Below are 18682 nucleotides of genomic sequence, written 5' to 3'. Positions count from 1 at the left end.
AGCTCTCGCTCCCAAATAAAGATAAGCGTGTCATGTTCTTGCGTTGGGAGGGTGCCAGTGGTGGTGACGTCCCGTCTGTCCGCCCTCCCCCGTCCCCCCTGCGGTGATCTTCGTTTTCTTTTTCCTGGGAGTGGAAGGGGAAAGGTGTTTTGCTTTCGGACATGTGTCCAGTGTCAGGGCTGTAAAAGGGGAATGTCTTGTAAAAATATTTTATTGCTTCCTTTCCGGTAGGGTGTCGATTTTAATTGTTTTTGCAGGTGTTGATTTTTGGGGAAATGGATTTTCAGTTGGAAATGTTTTCTGATTTGGGGTAATGCTTATTTGCGATGGGAGTTTTCCCACGTTTATTATTTCTGTTTTATTTTATTTTATTTTTTAGTTATTCAATTTTCATACAAGTTTGATATATAATATTTAAAATCATTTACTAACAGTTATTTATCTATTGATCTTTCTTAGATGTCAAATTGCACATGATGAATTAATAAGAAGAAAAAGGCAAAAAAAAAAAAAAAAAATGTGCATTAAATTGCTATTATATAATCAATTATGAGATGACATTAAATATATTTTTTCGACATATTTCATTTGTAGAAAAGCAAAAGATTAAGTTGAAAGAAAGGACGGAAGAAAGAAACAAAAGCAACTTTCATTAAAAAAAATATTTTAAAACAGTTCAAAGTCGTTTGCAATTGCTACTGAGTAGCATATATAAACAACTTTGAATTTTTTTAAAAATATTTTTTTATGTCAGATGTTTTTCTTTCTTTTTTTTAATTAAAAATTTTATACCTAGTGATAAAAACTAACTTATGAACTCAACTTTGAATTTTTAAAAAAATATTTTGTTTATGTCACCTATTTCTCTCTCTCTCTCTCTTTTTTTTAAAAAAAAGATTAGCATTTTTTAATGCGTAATGATAATAACTAATTTATGAGTTCACAAAGAACTCCTTTGTTTTAAAATAATCAAATTCTAGGAATGTGTTTCAAACTAAAAATATCACTGATTGAATAACATTAAAATTTTTTGTCTAAATATTTGTCATAAGTTATTCAATTTACTTACAGTTATTTGATGAAGTCATGCCTTTGCTAGAATGAATAACACTAAAATGTTGAAATATCAATTAATGAATTTTCTTGTCAAAATTTACTTTATCATATTATTTAATGAAATAATGTTCTCACTAGAATTCGCATTCTCTAGAATTTAGATTTAACCATGGCCGACACAATAATGAGAGTTACCTTCGCCTCACTATTACTCATAGTACAACTAACTTTGCTTATTTTAGGTATATTCCTATAGGAAGACTACCTATTTCAATGGTTTTCATGACAAGATTTCGGGAAAATTTCTTCAGTTCTTTACCGATCATGATCCTTTGAACCCAAAACCACCTTTCGTTCAAAAGTTATATATGTATGCTTATAACGCTTTGCCCATGTAAACATTATAACTAGAGTTATTTTATTTGGATTTTAACTGGTTTGGAATATGTTGTTAGAAATGTGAAAATCTCGGACGAGTTCGTAAATGGTCCATGTAGCTCAAAAAGGAGTGGAAATGATAGGGGTTTGAAATTTTCATTTCGCACTAACTTGCTTAATATTGAAGATTAAAAATAAAACCAATTAACCAAATTAGCGCCTCATTAAGACGAACCACTTTTGTATTTAAAGTTTTTCGATAATTGCAATATTCTAGAAGTTAGGGACTGAAAAGTGATTTTCAAGCCCTAATATATTTATTGGTTCTAACATTAACAATTTGTGTTGTCAGATAGTAACCGAATTTATGTAGCCAGATTCTAGATGTAAAGGAATTTACCTTTGCCTTCCAGCTTATCGAAAGGGATTTTTTCGAATTGTATCTGTCTACTACGAGTATAATAACTCCAAAAGTGCTTTGAGCTAGATAGATGAAATATGGGATATAGTCTTAACACAAAATTTGAAAATTTCTATTAAATTCATAAGCAATCTGGCTGTTCGAGTAAAAGTAAATTACCATAAAACTTCCCAAAAAAAGAGATAAACGAATAATATTTGGGTTTTCACCTTTAAAACATTGGTCATATCAAACTTTGAATCGAATCCATTTTCAGGTTGATAGTCTTCGATTTATATATTCATATACATATAAAAGCGGTAACTCAAAAACGTAGCAGCATAGAAAAATGAAATTTGTTGTGTAATATCGATTCAAATCGATGTCAGATTTTATTGTTGAATTTATTCACTATATTACTAATTTTTCCATTAATCATTCAATTTTATATGGAAAAAAAAAGGAGAGATTCCTCTGATCAGAAAAAGATCGGAGTCAAGTAATAATAGAAAGAAATGTCTGGATATTCTTCTTATGATGGCACTTTTCTATAATCAGGTGTTAGAATGGAATCCGAGGAAGCAGTTTTGAATTCTCGAACTCTAGATTTTGACTAATCTCCACTTTTCAGAATCCGATAACACATTCTTCAAATTGTACTTGTCTGTGAATATGATGACTCAAAAATGTTTTGAGCCAGGATGAAATTTGGTATGATTTTTTTTAAACCAATTTTCAGATTTCTGTCAAATTTCGAACGAAATCCGTTCCTCGGAAGTTTGTTTATCCAGTTTTTCGAATATATTTTAACACGAGAACTACAAAACGAAGAGAGCTAGATGGATAAAATTTGGAATATAGATTTTTCTTCTTAATTATAGATATGAATCATATTTGGCATCAAATCCGTTCCAAGGGATCGATCTGTAATCTCATAAACATGTAAATGTGAATATTGTTTTAAATTCGATTCATATCTTCAATTATAGAGGAAAACGCAATGACAAATAAATATAATTTAGTTTATGATGTTACTATTAAAATGATAGTTCTGTGTCTAATTTTGGTTTCATCGGCCGGATAAAAGGTTTCATTATTACATATTCGATTTTCTGGTAATTCAGTATTAGTCGCATGCCAGTGATCAACGCCAGCAAAAATCGCAAATGATTGCAAGTTAGGTTTGCGCCGAAAACCGATATTTCGTAACCATTGTTCTCCAATACCTTATATTGGATTTACACATGTTCCATAAAACACACAAAATTAAAAAATCTGCGCTCGTGGTGATCATAGGCTGTGCCAAATTCCATAATTTTATGCTCGAGGAGGGGTGGGGGGCAGAAATAGTACCACAGCCTGACTAAGGCAGAGGCATACGGGGCAGTTGCTCCGGGCCCCATGTCAGTGGTGGGCCCCAAATCGAATAGAAAGTTTATTTTATGTTTGCTTACTTTTCTAAACTTTTTTATGAACTTTTTTTAAACATATCAATCAGTACAGTGTAAAATCCGTCAGTTTTATGTTAGCTTCTTCATTAATCTATCGTATGAACACATACACACACACAAAAAATCTATATTTCGTTTTTGTCAGATTGCATTTTAACCCTTTAAAGGGCCATTTTTTTCTAGTCATATTATGTTAAAATATTTTTAGGCTTGAAATTAGAATAAGAAAAGGGATTCATTTAGCTTATTAGATAAATTTAATTTGATTAATTAATTAATCTGGTTAATTAATAATTAAGTAACAAATCAAAACACATCATTTTGTCTGAGATAAAGAACTGAAGCATCTTAGTTTCTGTTATACTAAAAAAATTTGTCGGAACTGATGCCAACCTACATAATTTCATACAAACATTGATAAATTTGGTGGGAAGCATACTTCCCACGGCCCTAGAAAAGGTTAAATTGTGTGATTAAATGCGGTATTTCGAGTTAAGATTAAGAGTGTTTTAAGTTTAAATAGCATTTTGAAATAATTAACGAAAAATATTTATATCTTATTATTATATATCTATAATGAGGTGAAAAATTTAAATACTCCATAAAGTTCAGTTCTTGATTACTGAAGTAGCAAAGCAGAGCGGGGTCCCAAAGAAGCTTTTTCCCTGGGTCCCAATTAGGCTTAGTCCGGCCCTGGATAGTACCTTTTCTGGAGAGCAACCCTAATAATCACTTTCGGTGAATAGGCATCTCCACACCCTGCTTGCAACTCCACTGCATATATGGAAAAAGGTTTAAACTAATAGCAACAGCTCTGCGTAAAGTTTTAAAAGGCCTTTAAGAGATTTATTAAATATCACAAATTATTTGAGAAATGTTATATGCGTTTATAACATATTTCAGTAATTATTTTTGATTCTGGTAAATGGAACGCAAGAATCTGACGAGAGATAGTACATTTAATTTCCGGAATCTAATTTTGCCCTGTACAAAAATAAATCTTCAAATGAACATGATCTTTTAATCATCTTTATATAAGAAAACATTTTTCTCAGGTAAGGTGCTTTTGATTGGATTTAATATCCTAGTTTTTGTAAATAAATACTAAAATTTACACCAAAATATGCTTTTTCTTCAAAAGCTATATTATAGTTACATAATTTCATTTTTATTCATCATTTTATCTTTGTATTAATAAATAATAAATTAAACATCACATAATAATAGTTTTTTTTTTTTGAAAAATCTTTTTTTAACCCAATCAGACATCTTAAATTCAACGAAACCAAAATCGTGCTTAATATTAGGGTAGTTTATATCAAGAATCAAAAAGTGGCGATACTTTATCGCGAAAACATATTTCTTCTTGTAGAACTACGATGCCATGGGTCTTGGCTCTGTTAGGATGGAATTATGAACTCAATAAACAAAACAAGTAAAAGACAATTAAAATAAGACATTCTTAAAAAAATGATAATTTTTTTAGGTCTAAAAATCTTTTATCAAATTAATCCTTTATCGAATCATAAACGCCATGCCTAAGAAATTTAATTGAAACTAAATACAGCTAATATAGTTGATCCCCATAGGTGGCTTATAATAATAATAATAATAATAACGATGATCAAACTTAATTAAGCAATTTTATGATGCATTTTTCTTTTTACATTTAAATATTCATAAAAATTTATGAAATAAGGGGGGGGGGGATCTGCCGAACCGTTCCAAATATAAATTATTAAAAATAATACATTTTCGAAACATTAGGTTTAAATTTCGTATAATTTCAAATACAGGATCCTGTATGAATTTCAAAATTTCACTAATTACCATCAACCTAGATTTTCAAACGGAAAAAATAAATAAATAAATAAAGTGACATATTTAAAAAAAAGACACAAGGTGACCATCCAGAAATTTATACATTTCACTGCCATAAGAAGTCTAAATACACGTCTGCTCGAATTGTTCTGAGTCATTATCATTTCTTTTCCTGTTTAGAGAGACTTTCTCCCTATATACTTCCTTTGATATCCGTTTTTGTCAGATAAAACACTGAGTTCGTCCGTTTTGTGGTTTCCTCGTCGAAACAGAAGTGACACTCTTTTCGCGCGAAAGTCGCAATCGAATGAAATATGGGTTAATTGCTTTACGTATGCAGATTTCCAGTTCACGTACTAACTTAGCAGTCATCAAAATTATCTTAACTTGATCACTATCTTTAATGCGCAGAATTTAATTCCCACCAATCAGAATGAAATGAATTTAAAACTGAGAATGTTTAATTTATAAATTTATATTTGCATATTTATCGGATTGAATTTTAGAAATGCTGCTGAAATTTTATTTAATAATCTCATCGTTCAATTAAAAAAAAATTTCTTTATAAAGAAAATTCGTGAAACATTCCAGTTCATGTACTAATTTAAAAATCATCATATTAAAATTATTTTATCTTGATCGCTATATTTAATATCTAGAATTCAATTTCCTCCAATCAGAATGAAACGAATTTAAAACTGAGAATGTTTAGTTATGAATTAGATTTGAATTTTGGCAGACGATAATATTTCTCGGATTGGATTTTTGAAATATTGTTGAGGTTTTATTTAATAATCTCATCGTTCTATTAAGGAAAACTTCTTTATAAAGAAAATTCATGGAACAGAAATTTGTGAAGTAATTTTCAGTCCTATTTTAAATAACTTAATTATAAAAAAACTATTTTTCATTTTAAAAAATTCCATACTTTTATAAAGATTGAAACCTACCACTTGTATAATATTCTTGAAACTGTAATTTCTTTTGTATTGGCATTAAATACTTAGCATTTTTTAAAGTGGAGTTTTTTTATTAACCTTTTTTATTATCATCTTCATCGTTCTCGATGGTGTTTTCATTACACATCGTAACATTTGAAAAATGTCATGATTCTTAGATTAGTCAGCAATCAAAATGTCTCTGCGAAGAAAATTTGCTCTAACTTTCTGCAACAGCTCCAATGTTTGCAGACTTTTTTGTGAATTTCAAGACAAACGTGAAGTCATGAACTGTTGCGTCGAAACGAAAATTTGGGAGAAAAATCATAAAACTTTTATGTTAGTCTTTCATACTATTCGTAATAAATAACATATAGCATTTAAATTGAAGGTTCTGTGAAAGATTTCATTATGTAGCAAACTCCGTTAAACGAAAGTTCTTTAAATAGATATTGTAAAATCTTAATGCATTTACAGTGGCTCAAAAAATTGAGAGTACACCTTATTTTTACTTGATAAATCCGACTTGCAATGTAAATAACACATTACCGGGAAGTGCAAACCTGTTTTTATTTTTACACATAACAAATGGTTTAATTTAGAGTAAAAATAAAGAAAAATCAACGAAAAACTCCTATATAGAAAAATTTCAGAAGCATTTTAAACAAACATACGTGGAATTTTGCCTCAAAAAATTGAGAATACACCAATAAAATGTATGTAATATCACGCATAGAAACAAAGTGTCACTATTAAGTTGCATGTCTTTTGGCTCTTAAAATGGCCTCTAAACGCATGGTAGCGATTCGACCTATTATTGGTGGTATCTGAAGATATTTTGCGCCTTTCTTCTTGCAACACTTGTTTTAAATGAGTTTTGTTTCTAATTTTGTGTGTTCGGACCACTGCTTCGAGTGTGGTCCACAGATATTCAATGGTATTGATGTCGGGATACTGTGGTGGTGTGTTCAATTGCTGTTTACAATAAAAAACATCGTATTTTGACGTTACGTGCATTCTGTTTGGGGTCGTTGTTCTACTAGAAAATAAAATTTCTATCTAAAGGCAAATTTTTAGCACTTTGCTTCAGATTGCTGCGAAGTATATCCAAGAAAACCATATCGTTTACAATGTCGTCTATAAAAATTAAATTTCCTACCCCGTATGAAGCCCTGCAACCTCAAATCATGACGGCGTCACGATCATGTTTAACTGTAGGATGTAAATTGTTTGGATCCAAAGCAGTATCAGTCTTTCTCCATACAGTATTATGGCTGTCACTGCCAAAAATGTCGAGTTTTCTTTTAATACTAAGTATAGCTTTTTTCCATAGATATTGGTCTTCAATTGATGAGTTTTTGCAAACTTCAAATGCTTTTTCTGAATTTGCAAGCTGATAAACGGTTTCTCTCTAACAATGCGACTTTTATATCCAGCTTGTCTAATGGCATTTCGCCCAGTTTCAGCACCTACACTTCTGCTTATGATTTGAAAAGTTTCTGCAACAAGTTGGATTAATCATATAGTCGCAGCAATCTAAAGGAAAATGTTAAACATTTGAGTTTAGATGGAAATTCCATTTTCCAGCAGGACAACGACCCCAAACAAAATGCACGTAGCGTCAAAATATGGTGTCTTTTTTATTGTAAACAGCAGTTACACACACCACCAGAGTACCCCGACATCAATACCATTGAATATCTATGGACCACACTCGAACCAGTGGTCCAAACACACAAAATTAGAAACAAAACCCATTTAAAACGAGTGGTGCAAGAAGAATTGGGTAAAATATCTTCAGATACCACCAAAAATGGGTCGAATCGGTACCACGACGTTTAGAGTTCATTATAAAAGCCAAAAGACATGCAACTAAATACTGACACGTTCTTTCTATGCGAGATATTACAAGAATTTCAGTGGTGTATTCTCAATTTTTTGAGGCAAAATTCTGCGTATGTTTATTTAAAATACTTCTGAAGCTTTTCAGTTTAGAAGTTTTCCATTGGTTTTTCTTTATTTTTACTCTAAATTAAACCATTTGTTATGTGTAAAAATAAAAACATGTTTGCACTTCCCGGTAATGTGTTATTTATATTGAAAGTCGGATTTATCAAGTAAAAGTAAGGTGTACTCTCAATTTTTTGAGCCACTGTATATTTAGGAAGAATATCCAATCAATGCAAGCTTTGAATATTAACTTTGATTTGTTAATACAAAATGTGACTATTTCGCTTGCGAAGTTCAAAGAATTTTTATGTTCATATAATCGATTTCAACTCCATGCCTAAAGATTTCGCTCAAATTTACTCAACAAGGGGTTTGCCAAAAATAACCAAAGAGATAAGCTGGAAAAAAAAAAACATTATTCAATATCTAGGTTAATCCTTAATTAAAATGGCTAGTGTACAAAGTACGCTAATTAATTCTTTCTTTAGACTACCTCTCCCTGAATTTTCCACCCGCGTTTATTCTAATAAGAACATTCTCCGAAGACAAAGTTTCCTATTTCACTTCCAAAAATTACCTGAGTAAAAGAACGTTTATAGAACATTTTGCAATGGACAATCTAAAGAAGATGAAGGCTTTAAAATATTTTCAGTTTTGGTATTTATCATATATAGGATCGGTTTCGTATTCCGTTTCCATAAAAAGATTTATTATTTGTAAATAAAATATCGTTTTTTCGACTTTTCTGCAAAAATTAATTTAATTCGAAGTGAAATTTTTCAAGTTGCGGATATTTCATTTCCAGTTGCGTAAGTTCCTAATAAATTTTTCTTTTTCTGTATTTAATATCATGTTTTTCATCATTTCTCTTTAATAGGATTATTAAATAAAGTGAAAATTTGAAAATAATAGGTGAAAAATTCAAGCAGAAGATGGAAAAATCAATTGACAAACTCTTTATACCGCTTTTCCCATATTTCATCATTTGCCATTTCTCTTCAATAAAAGGCTAATCAAAATAGCAGAAATTGTATATCTTGAGAGGTTCTGTCGGTTTGAAATTCTCTTGTAGAAGTTATATTCTCCCAATGGAAGACCCTCGTAAGTGTGGATAAGCTTCTGGCATGGTGGTAGGTACTCGCTCCCTTGTCGGATTCGCTCCTCCCATCGATGATGGTACGTACTTCCCAAGGGACGGATTGTACAGGTGTACGGGTTGCTGGTGATTGCCTTTAGAACTCAACCACAATTCCCGCCAGAATTGCTGTCGCGGCCGTCAGGTCATTCAGATTTTTCCGTGTGCCTTCCGAGGGTCGAGGTAGTCATTTTAATTTATAAAACATGCTGTTATATTTTTTAAGGCATGCTGTTTAACACTGATATTGTTGCATACTTTTTATGACGATTAAAAGTTTCTTTTAGTCATAATAAAATAGCTAACCTATTTTCAGCATTTTATTCTTTAATAACATAACCTTTAACATATACGTTTAATATATTTTATAAATTTTAATTTCTTTTATAATATCAAAAAAACTGACAATTTTGGAATTTTAAAATTTTAAGTCATTATGAGAGATCTCAGTACATTGCCCTTGTGTTACGTTTTGTTATAAAATCGTAATTTCTAGATTAAGCTCTCAATGATTTCATTCTATTTGAATTAGATTCATTTTTGATTGGGCAGCAATAATCAGTGACATAAAGAGAAAGGTATGAGGGGGAGGGAGGAGACAGGAACAGTGATATTTTGAGCGCTGGTCATAGGTGGGCAACAGATGTAAAATAATGCTATTTCTATATTCCAAAACATAAAATAGTCATTTTTAGGATTTAATGTAACCATTTAATTTTCAAAAAATATATTTTAGCTTATTATGCATTATATATATATATAATATATATATATGTTTATATTAATTTTATTATTATTTTATGTATATTATTTATTATAGCATTATGAACATGAACTTCAAAGTTCTTTCATAAATATACATACAAAATTTCCTTCTGATTTCAGGCTTTATAATATATACTATATGTTGATGAAAATATATTGTCTTTTGTCTGAATTCTTATATATAAACAAATTCGTAATGTTTATATTTTTAGATTGCAAAGATTTTCCTTATAATTTACGAATTTTTCGATTTATCCGCTTCAAGATCTAGAATCTCACAAAATGGTGGGAAAAAGTGATAAAATGAAATCAATAAAACAAGTTTTGAAAACGCCCATTTATTATTGAATTAAGAAAAGAGAATTTCTTTTAAATTATCTTCTACTTTTTATTCTTTAATTAATTAATCTATTATTATAAATAACACTGCCAATAATTACCAGTTGCATGTAATCGAAATTTTATTGAATTATTTGATTAAATGATATTTAAGTTCAGAAAATATCAAATCAAAGTTTGCTATCGATTAGATACAATTGTATAAAATTTCATAACTTCATCAGAAATAGTTTGAAAAAAACCAATTCAAAAATAACATTTCTGCAAAAGTGAAACTAACAAGTTATAGAAAAATAACAACTTTTCGTAGTCGGTAGGATTCGAACCTACGCGGGAAGATCCCAATGGATTTCTAGTCCATCGCCTTAACCACTCGGCCACGACTACTACGATAACCTGTAACTCACCTGTCCTAAGATTTCATCATAAACCAAATATTTGATGAATTTGCATATGCAGTTCTCAATGAAATATTATTTTCTCCCGAGTTGCTACTTTTTTACTTATTTATTAATTTTCGATAGATGGCGCCATGATCGCGTGCATAAATAACGTTTTTCCCTTTTTTTTTTAATTGCTTGAAGGCGTTATTTTTTGTGTATTTACTGTCATATATATTATTAGAAATAAAAAGTGTTTTCTTTTTTAATAATACAGTACAAGTAATAAACAAGTCTGCTACTTGATAACTCCTTTTTTTCCCCTCTTTAAAACATTTGATGACTTGAATTTTTTATTTTTGTTTAGAATAATTACCTTTGAAATATATATGAAAGGTGAAAAGGTGAAATATATTTAAATGCAATATGTTTTCTCCATTTTGATGTTTGTTTGTCTTTTTCTCACGAGAAGTGTGGGATTTGCAAAAATTTTCATTCTAATTCTATTTTAAATCTTTTTAGTATTAAACCTTTTGCCCCCAAACTCCGTTTCTATTTACAACCTTTTCAATTATTTTATATAATTGCATGCGCTTTGTTATTAATATTTATATAAATACATGCTATGCTTTTTAACAATTCCGAATTATATAATACTTTTAAAACGTTGTATTTAAGTAGCAATTAGCTACTCTGTAGACTTCTTAAGTGTATTCGCAAACATTGCATATAAATATCAATTAAAAATATTCAGATATCGGTATTCTATGATGCTGCAAATTTTTATGGAAATATCATTCATCATAATCAAATATTTAAACAAAAAAATCTTTTTAATCGAAAATGGGAATGCTCTTTTAGATACTTATTTAAGACGATTACGTATCTCGTTTTTGTTAAATTCTAGTGATTTTTATTCAAAAAAAAAAAAAAAAACTCACCACAATTCAACCAAGTGTTATTAAATATTTCAACAAAAGAACTTCTAAAGTAATTATTATAAATTTCTATCCAATCCATTTGTTTTAATTTCTCGAATACATTAACGGTTTTTCGAAGGTAATATATTCCTTAGGCTGAATGCTATAGCTTTCATCTTATTGTTTGCCAATGGATTCTAAATCCCTCCGCACTTTTGCGCATGCGTTAAGATGGGTTTCATTTGTCAAAATAGGGGTGAGAGGAAAGATAAAAGGAGGAGTTGTTTACATTTAACTATAAAATAAACTCAGATTACTCGCGGACTGAATTAAAATAATACGGTCAGAAACGACTCGATACTCACATACAAGTAAAAAAAAATGAAAAAAAAGTATCTAATAGAGCGAAAATCAAGGTCAAAGAATGACCTAAAATGACTCTCATCCTTTTGTTTCTCTCCCCTGAATGAGATAGAATCGTCGAAAAGTGGTCGTCTCAGAATACTGAAACGAACAGTAACTGTGGTGCAAAATGCGATGAATAGTACAATATTCAAGTTTACAAACCAGATTATTGTGCATTTACTTTTATACAGCCTTAATTTTTTTAATTAATGTACACTTTAACGTATTAGTTAGCTCGTTCATCAAATATTTATTTTTATTTTATATTTTCTTGCATATTTAATAAATTCTATTAAATAGAACATATTGTAAATTAGAAATGTAACACTTCTTTAACATTTGATTCAGTAGGTTTAATAAATCATGTTTTTGAAGCTCATCCACTATTTTTTTATTACAAGAACGTGTTAAAAATTTATATTTAATTTAATAGATAAATTTCATATCCTCAGGTTTGGAAAATGTTCACTGTTTTCACGTTGATCGAAATCGAAAGCTATGGATCTAGCCAAGATCTATGAATATAAACATTACAGCTACGGATATAAACAAGAGCTGTGGATATAGACATAACAACTGTGGATATAAACAAGAATTATGGGTATAGACATTACAGTTATGGATATAGACGTTGCAGCTATAGATATAGACATTACAGTTTTGGATATAAACAAGAGCTATGGATACAGACTTTACAGATACGAATGTAAACAAGAGCTATGGATATAGACGTTACATATACGAATATAAACAAGAGCTATGGACATAGACATGACAGTTATGGATATAAACAAAAGCTATGGACATAGACATTACAGTTATGGATATAAACAAAAGCTATGGACATAAACATTACAGTTATGGATATAAACAAAAGCTATGGACATAGACATTACAGTTATGGATATAAACAAAAGCTATGGACATAGACATTACAGTTATGGATATAGAGATTCCTGAGACCTTCAATCTTGCGCTTTTTAATAAGTAAGTAGAATTTAGATTATAATATTCATAATTACTTGATAACATAATTTCAGAGCAAAAAAAACATGGATTGAAAAATTACAGTATCTTTAATATTATCAGCTCTAAGAATCAACATTTGATTTGGAGATGGGGTTAAAAAAATAGTTTAATTTTGAATTCTGAGTAATTTAAACAATACTTTGATATATCGGTTCTATTTCTCCCAAAGAGATTTCATGTAATAATGATACATAAGGTCTAAGAATGTGGAGATTTTTAAAATCCTCCAATTTTATGGCTACTCGGTTGAAAATAAGTGTTAACAATTTTTATTTGGATGAATTAATTTAAATTTAGCAGGAATATGCTTTTTATGTAATCATATCACGCAAATAAATGCAGTCATTTTTTATAAGAGCCTTATAAGCCAAATTATGTTATAATTCATATTCAATACTTTAATTAGCTTTAACTCTTTATGGTTTAAATTTAATTTCGGGCATCAAAAAATTTTTTTTTTCTCTGCCAGTCTTATTCTTCTCTTAGCTGCCATACTGATACTAACTCAACAAATTTCGTAAATTCATAATTCGAAATAAAGTTTTTAAAATTGTATTTTAAAATTCTTAAAATATTTATTATTATTTATTCGTAAAATATTTTTTTTTTCATTTTATTATATTTTATTCGATTTTTGAAATATTTTTAAAATAACTAATACAATGGCAAAAAAGAAAATTACAGAAAGAAGAGTACCATGAAATGGAACGGATAATGAATCTGATTTTGACTCTTTGAACATATGAATATAGCAAATGGTAACAGCCATTTTGAAAATATTGCACTAGTGATTCAGGTATGACGTAGTTCCAGTAAATTGGCGCATTTTCTTCTATTTCCTTATCTCAACAGAGAAATATCCAGCGATAATGAAATAGAATAAAATAAAAATAGTAGAAATCTATGAATTGGACCAGTATTACTCCAATGTATAAACTTAATATGGCCGAAAAAGGATTAAATAGTTTTAAGGTAGGTAACTACGTTGAAAAGTCGATTTTTTTGTGGAATTATGAATTTGTTTTAATTTAATATTCTAAATGTTTGAACAGGTTTCTTTATAAAAATTGAACTAGAATTTTGTTTCTATCTGTGTTTTTTTTGGGGGGGGGAGGAAGTTATACGGATTTTTTATATTTGAATTTACTTACATTTTAATTCTCTTATATCTTTAGATATTATTTTTTCAAATTTAAATCTTTGATAGAATTTTTTAAAGAAAAACCTCATAAATTAAAATATAATGCATATTTTTTGTTCAAATTTGGTATAATAATTTCTCAATATATTCTGCAATTCCTGAACTAGAGAATAAGTAATCTTCCTTTAGAAATATTTCATAGTTGTTTTAGAGCTTCTAAATGTGAAAAGCAATTTAAAATTTTGTGTTATTTATCATTTGAACCTCGATATTTGAAGAATGGAGAGAAATACGGTTACATTTTTAGTGCAGGAACTACATAATATATTTCTTAAGCTATCTTCAAAATTGTAAGCCAATCATTTGATAAACCTCTAAATTAGAAAATTTTCCTTTTATATCTCTTTTTGGACTAAAAAACAAAAAACAAAACTGCATTTATCTGGTATATTTGGTTTCATAGAAATTTTTTCAATCTTTTTTATGCAAATATTCAAAAATATAACTATTTCCGAACGTTTTTCAAAAAAAATTTCCCGAACATATCACATACCTCAAGATATCTCCCCTATAATTTGTTCATCCTTTTTTGTAATTTTGTTTCTGTAATTGTAATAATTAGTCCTAATGTTAATATAAATGAGCATTTTACAAAGAAAATATTAATTATAATACCACAAATTAAAAATGCAACATTAAAAGCAGCTAATAGATGCAGACTACATCGGACTTGTATATAATTGCAATTAACCAAGGGCTAAGAACAATTTTTGTTCACTAAAGAGAATTATCACATATTGCAGCGTATCAAACTTAAAAAGAGATTTTTGTTATTATTTTTTTTCTCGGTCACTTTATGTAATTAGATGTAAATAATTTAACAAATGCATGCTTATTTTATCTTTCCGTGACTGCCAATATTGCTCTCATTCCAACCCATATGCCATTGTCTCTACATAAGTACCCTTTTTCTTTAACATATTTCTCTCTTGTCCCCACTTTAATGACCACTCGATCGATTTCATGGAAGATTTATTTTTTATATGGGCCCTGGGAAAGTCCATTCTTTGGTAAGGGAATATCGTCTTAGAATCATTTTCATCATCGAATAATGATTAACTCTTTGCACTTCTAAAAGTAATAAGATGTGTAATTATTTATATATGAGTGTAACGATTCCTTTTAGAAGAAGAGGTTCAAAAATCTAGGTTTGTTATGGTTCTGTTATGGCCCTTAAAAATAATGTAAGAGTTTTATTTACCATACGGCTGTCATAATAATCATTATCAACCAAGAATGTGAAAACGATGCTTTCTTTAGAATGGTGAGTCAGATTTGACGTTTGAGAGCAAATGATTAAAGTTATGTAATTTGTTTCAATGTAGCCATCGTACAGCTCCAAAACAGAATATTAATTTCTTCAAGGATACTTACGAATGCTTCTTTTTAAAATTACAGCCGGTTTCTCCATTACCAATTAATTAATCCATATAAACAGGGATTATCGTGACTGATTACGCTCATTAATTATCCATCTTTTGTATAAGAAAACAACGGCCAAAAAAAAGCTCAAAGAATCTTCAAAATGTTGGTAAAAGGCTAGAAATATTTCCCATCATTTTTTTAATATATTTAAATTTCAAAAGTATTGTAATATTGTTTAAAAATTACTATCCATAATGAGTCTTCCTCTAATTTATTTGAGTTTCGACACATTCTGTTATGTAGTGCTGGACAGAGCCTACTTCCCTACATATACATGTGTTGTCTTGCAGCCGTCCGGATTTGTAGAAGTATTCAGGAAATCTTCCATGTCCCGATATAATTTGCGCTATCATCGGGTGAAATATTCTTTTAATAATTTTTGGTTCGGTATGAATTTATATGTTATACGTCCTTTGCACGACATGATCCATTTATCCTGCCATTGAATAGTCATCTCTTTTCTAATTTCCTTCTTTTAACATTTGGAATGATTTTGGGAGTGCAATATCTATTTGATCTTTCTGTGCAAACTTTTTTTGTATATTCATCAGCTCTCTCGTTTCCACATACTGACTAAGTGCGTTTAAAAATTTCCTTTTTTTTTCAAAATTATTCTTGATTTAAATAAAAATCTAACATATACAAAAAATAATTTTATCTTTATATCAAAATTGTACCTTTTTTTTTTTATTTGAATGAAAAAAAAATTTAAATATGTTGGATAAAATTTCAGAAAGATAAATTTGTTTTTTTCTCTCTGAATTATTGTCAATATAAAATAGGAATAATATAATAAAATAAAAAAAGATGTATTGAATCAATGATTCAAAAATCTTTTCCTCGAAAAGTTATTCTAAATAAGTATTAACAAGTGAATAATGTGTCTGTGTTCATATTTAACCCTTCGCACTTGGATGTCTCAGTCACCATTCAAGACGGTGCACCATTTCGACGTTCCATTTATTTATTTTTCAATTTTGATTGTTAAAAATACCTACAGAATGGCAAAAAGGTGTAAATCTTTCGGGGAAATTTAACTTGTATATATATATATATATATTCCAAATTTTGTAATTCTTTGCCAGACAGTTTGTTCTATAAGGTACCAATACACACACATTCTCCATTAATTAGTGGCTGAGTTTGGTGACTAGCTGGTTTGCTGGGCGTATTAATTGTTTAATTTCAATAAAATCTCTAATTAACTTGATGGTCATGGTTTCTACAACAATTTTTAAGCATTAAAGCTATATTTTAAATAACCTTTCCTCTTTACTGTATATTTAATCTTTTGCGCTTGAATGATTCCTCCTAGTCACCATTCAAGACGGTGCACCATTTCAATGTTCTGTTTATTTATTTTTCAATTTTGATTGTTAAAAATACCTACAGAATGGTAAAAAGATGTAGATAAATTTTTCGGGGAAATTCAACTTGAAACAATTACATATATTTATTTTTCGGGACAATAAACAAGCCCTTGTATTAGGTGATTAATTTTGCATCGAATTACTTTACCAAATGCAGGTCGTTAATTTTTTTTCTTCTGCCCTAGTACAAGGTAAGTCAAAATGAATATAGTGTTTACAAACGGCTATAACTATTTAATGAAGAAGAATTTATCGATACACAATGTAGACGGAACTTCAAAATTTTGTATAGCCATAGATGTTCTATGTGACTTTCCTTGGTCACACAGACAATATCTAGGCAGTAGTCCATTTCACGCCATAAATCCTGAAGCATGTCTACAGTCACCGACGCAAGAGTATTACAATTGAGTGCTTCAATTGTTTTGAGCATGGGAAGCACATACATGCGTATATGCTACATGGGAAGAAAGTACGTATTTGTAATGCGCTTGCGTCGGTGACTATAGACATGCTTCAGAATGTACGGTTTGAAGCATGTCTGCATTCACCGACGCAAGCGTATTACAAATACAATTGAGTGCTTCAATTGTTTTGAGCATGGGAAGCACATACATGCGTATATGTTACATGGGAAGAAAGTACGTATTTGTAATGCGCTTGCGTCGGTGACTATAGACATACTTCAGAATGTACGGTTTGAAATGGACTACTGCCTAGATATTGTCCATGTAACTAAGGGAAGTTAGAAAGAACATCTATGACGTATGTATACAAAATTGTGTTAATCTTATCGATAAATTCTTTTTCATTAAATAGTTATAGCGGTTTGTAATCACTATATTCATTTTGAATTACCTGTATATTATTTTTGGTTTAACAAATGACCTTCTGAACACTTAAAGTGTCAAAATCATGCAACTGATTTAATGTCTTTATAGTCAAAAACCATGTTCTATTTCCCTTTTTACCCTCTTAAGATAAAAAGGCGACATCTTACATCAAACCATTTCCAAATCCATCACTTATTTACTCCCCAATCTCATTAACATACAACGAAAACGTAACACCACCCATTTGAAGGAGCGCTTCATCCACTCTACGTTACACAACCTCGAATTACCACACCGACCTTTAAAAAAGTGATATCAGAGCTGAGATCACAATTTCCTTTTTTCTCACACCTCAGCTGCGCCAAGATTCCGATTTCACCTATGATTACATTATGAACCAGTTCTTGTTGCCTCACGAAGTCACCCTGAACAACTCGAAAAAAGAAGGCCCTTGGAGGAAACGTCGGTAATAAAGTGTGGCTGCGAGCACGCTTTGCGTTATCTTTCTGTGTCGTGGGCGTTGGTTTCCCTTGTAGGACATGCCACAAACTTGAGATGTCAACCTGTCTGGCATCCCATAAAGTTTCTGCCGCGTGTAGGTGGGAGGAGATATGAGTGGGCGGTTTTTCAAAAGCACGGAGAACGCCAATGACCATTGGGAATTTGGGTGTTTTTGTAAATATTGATGAGTTTCCTAGAAATTTTGTAAACAAAACTCGTCAGGATAAGAGTCTAAAAGGGTAATGAAGTGTTTGGTTTGTCAATTGAAGTTGTAAATGCCTCAAAAAATTGCTAATTAAGGCATGCAGCTTCATGAAGTAATGTAGCTGGAGGGAGCTTTGTCGAGATCTTTAAACAATGCCAGATGTGATGTGGCTTGAACTTA

At 30.0% G+C, this 18682-nt stretch overlaps 1 non-coding gene across 1 annotated transcript; it reads right to left on the bottom strand.

Annotated features, from left to right (window-relative positions):
• Positions 1-10538: 10538 nt before the first annotated feature.
• Positions 10539-10620, bottom strand: Trnas-aga (transfer RNA serine (anticodon AGA)). Its single transcript has one exon. It is a non-coding gene; the product is annotated as a tRNA-Ser (tRNA).
• Between the last annotated feature and the right edge of the window lie 8062 nt (positions 10621-18682).

This window comes from Argiope bruennichi, chromosome 10 (genome assembly GCF_947563725.1).
Source record: "Argiope bruennichi chromosome 10, qqArgBrue1.1, whole genome shotgun sequence".
In the NCBI taxonomy this organism is placed as follows: Eukaryota; Metazoa; Arthropoda; class Arachnida; order Araneae; family Araneidae; genus Argiope; species Argiope bruennichi.
Note: the sequence above shows the minus strand (reverse complement) of the source record. Positions and strands in the feature narration are given on the sequence as shown.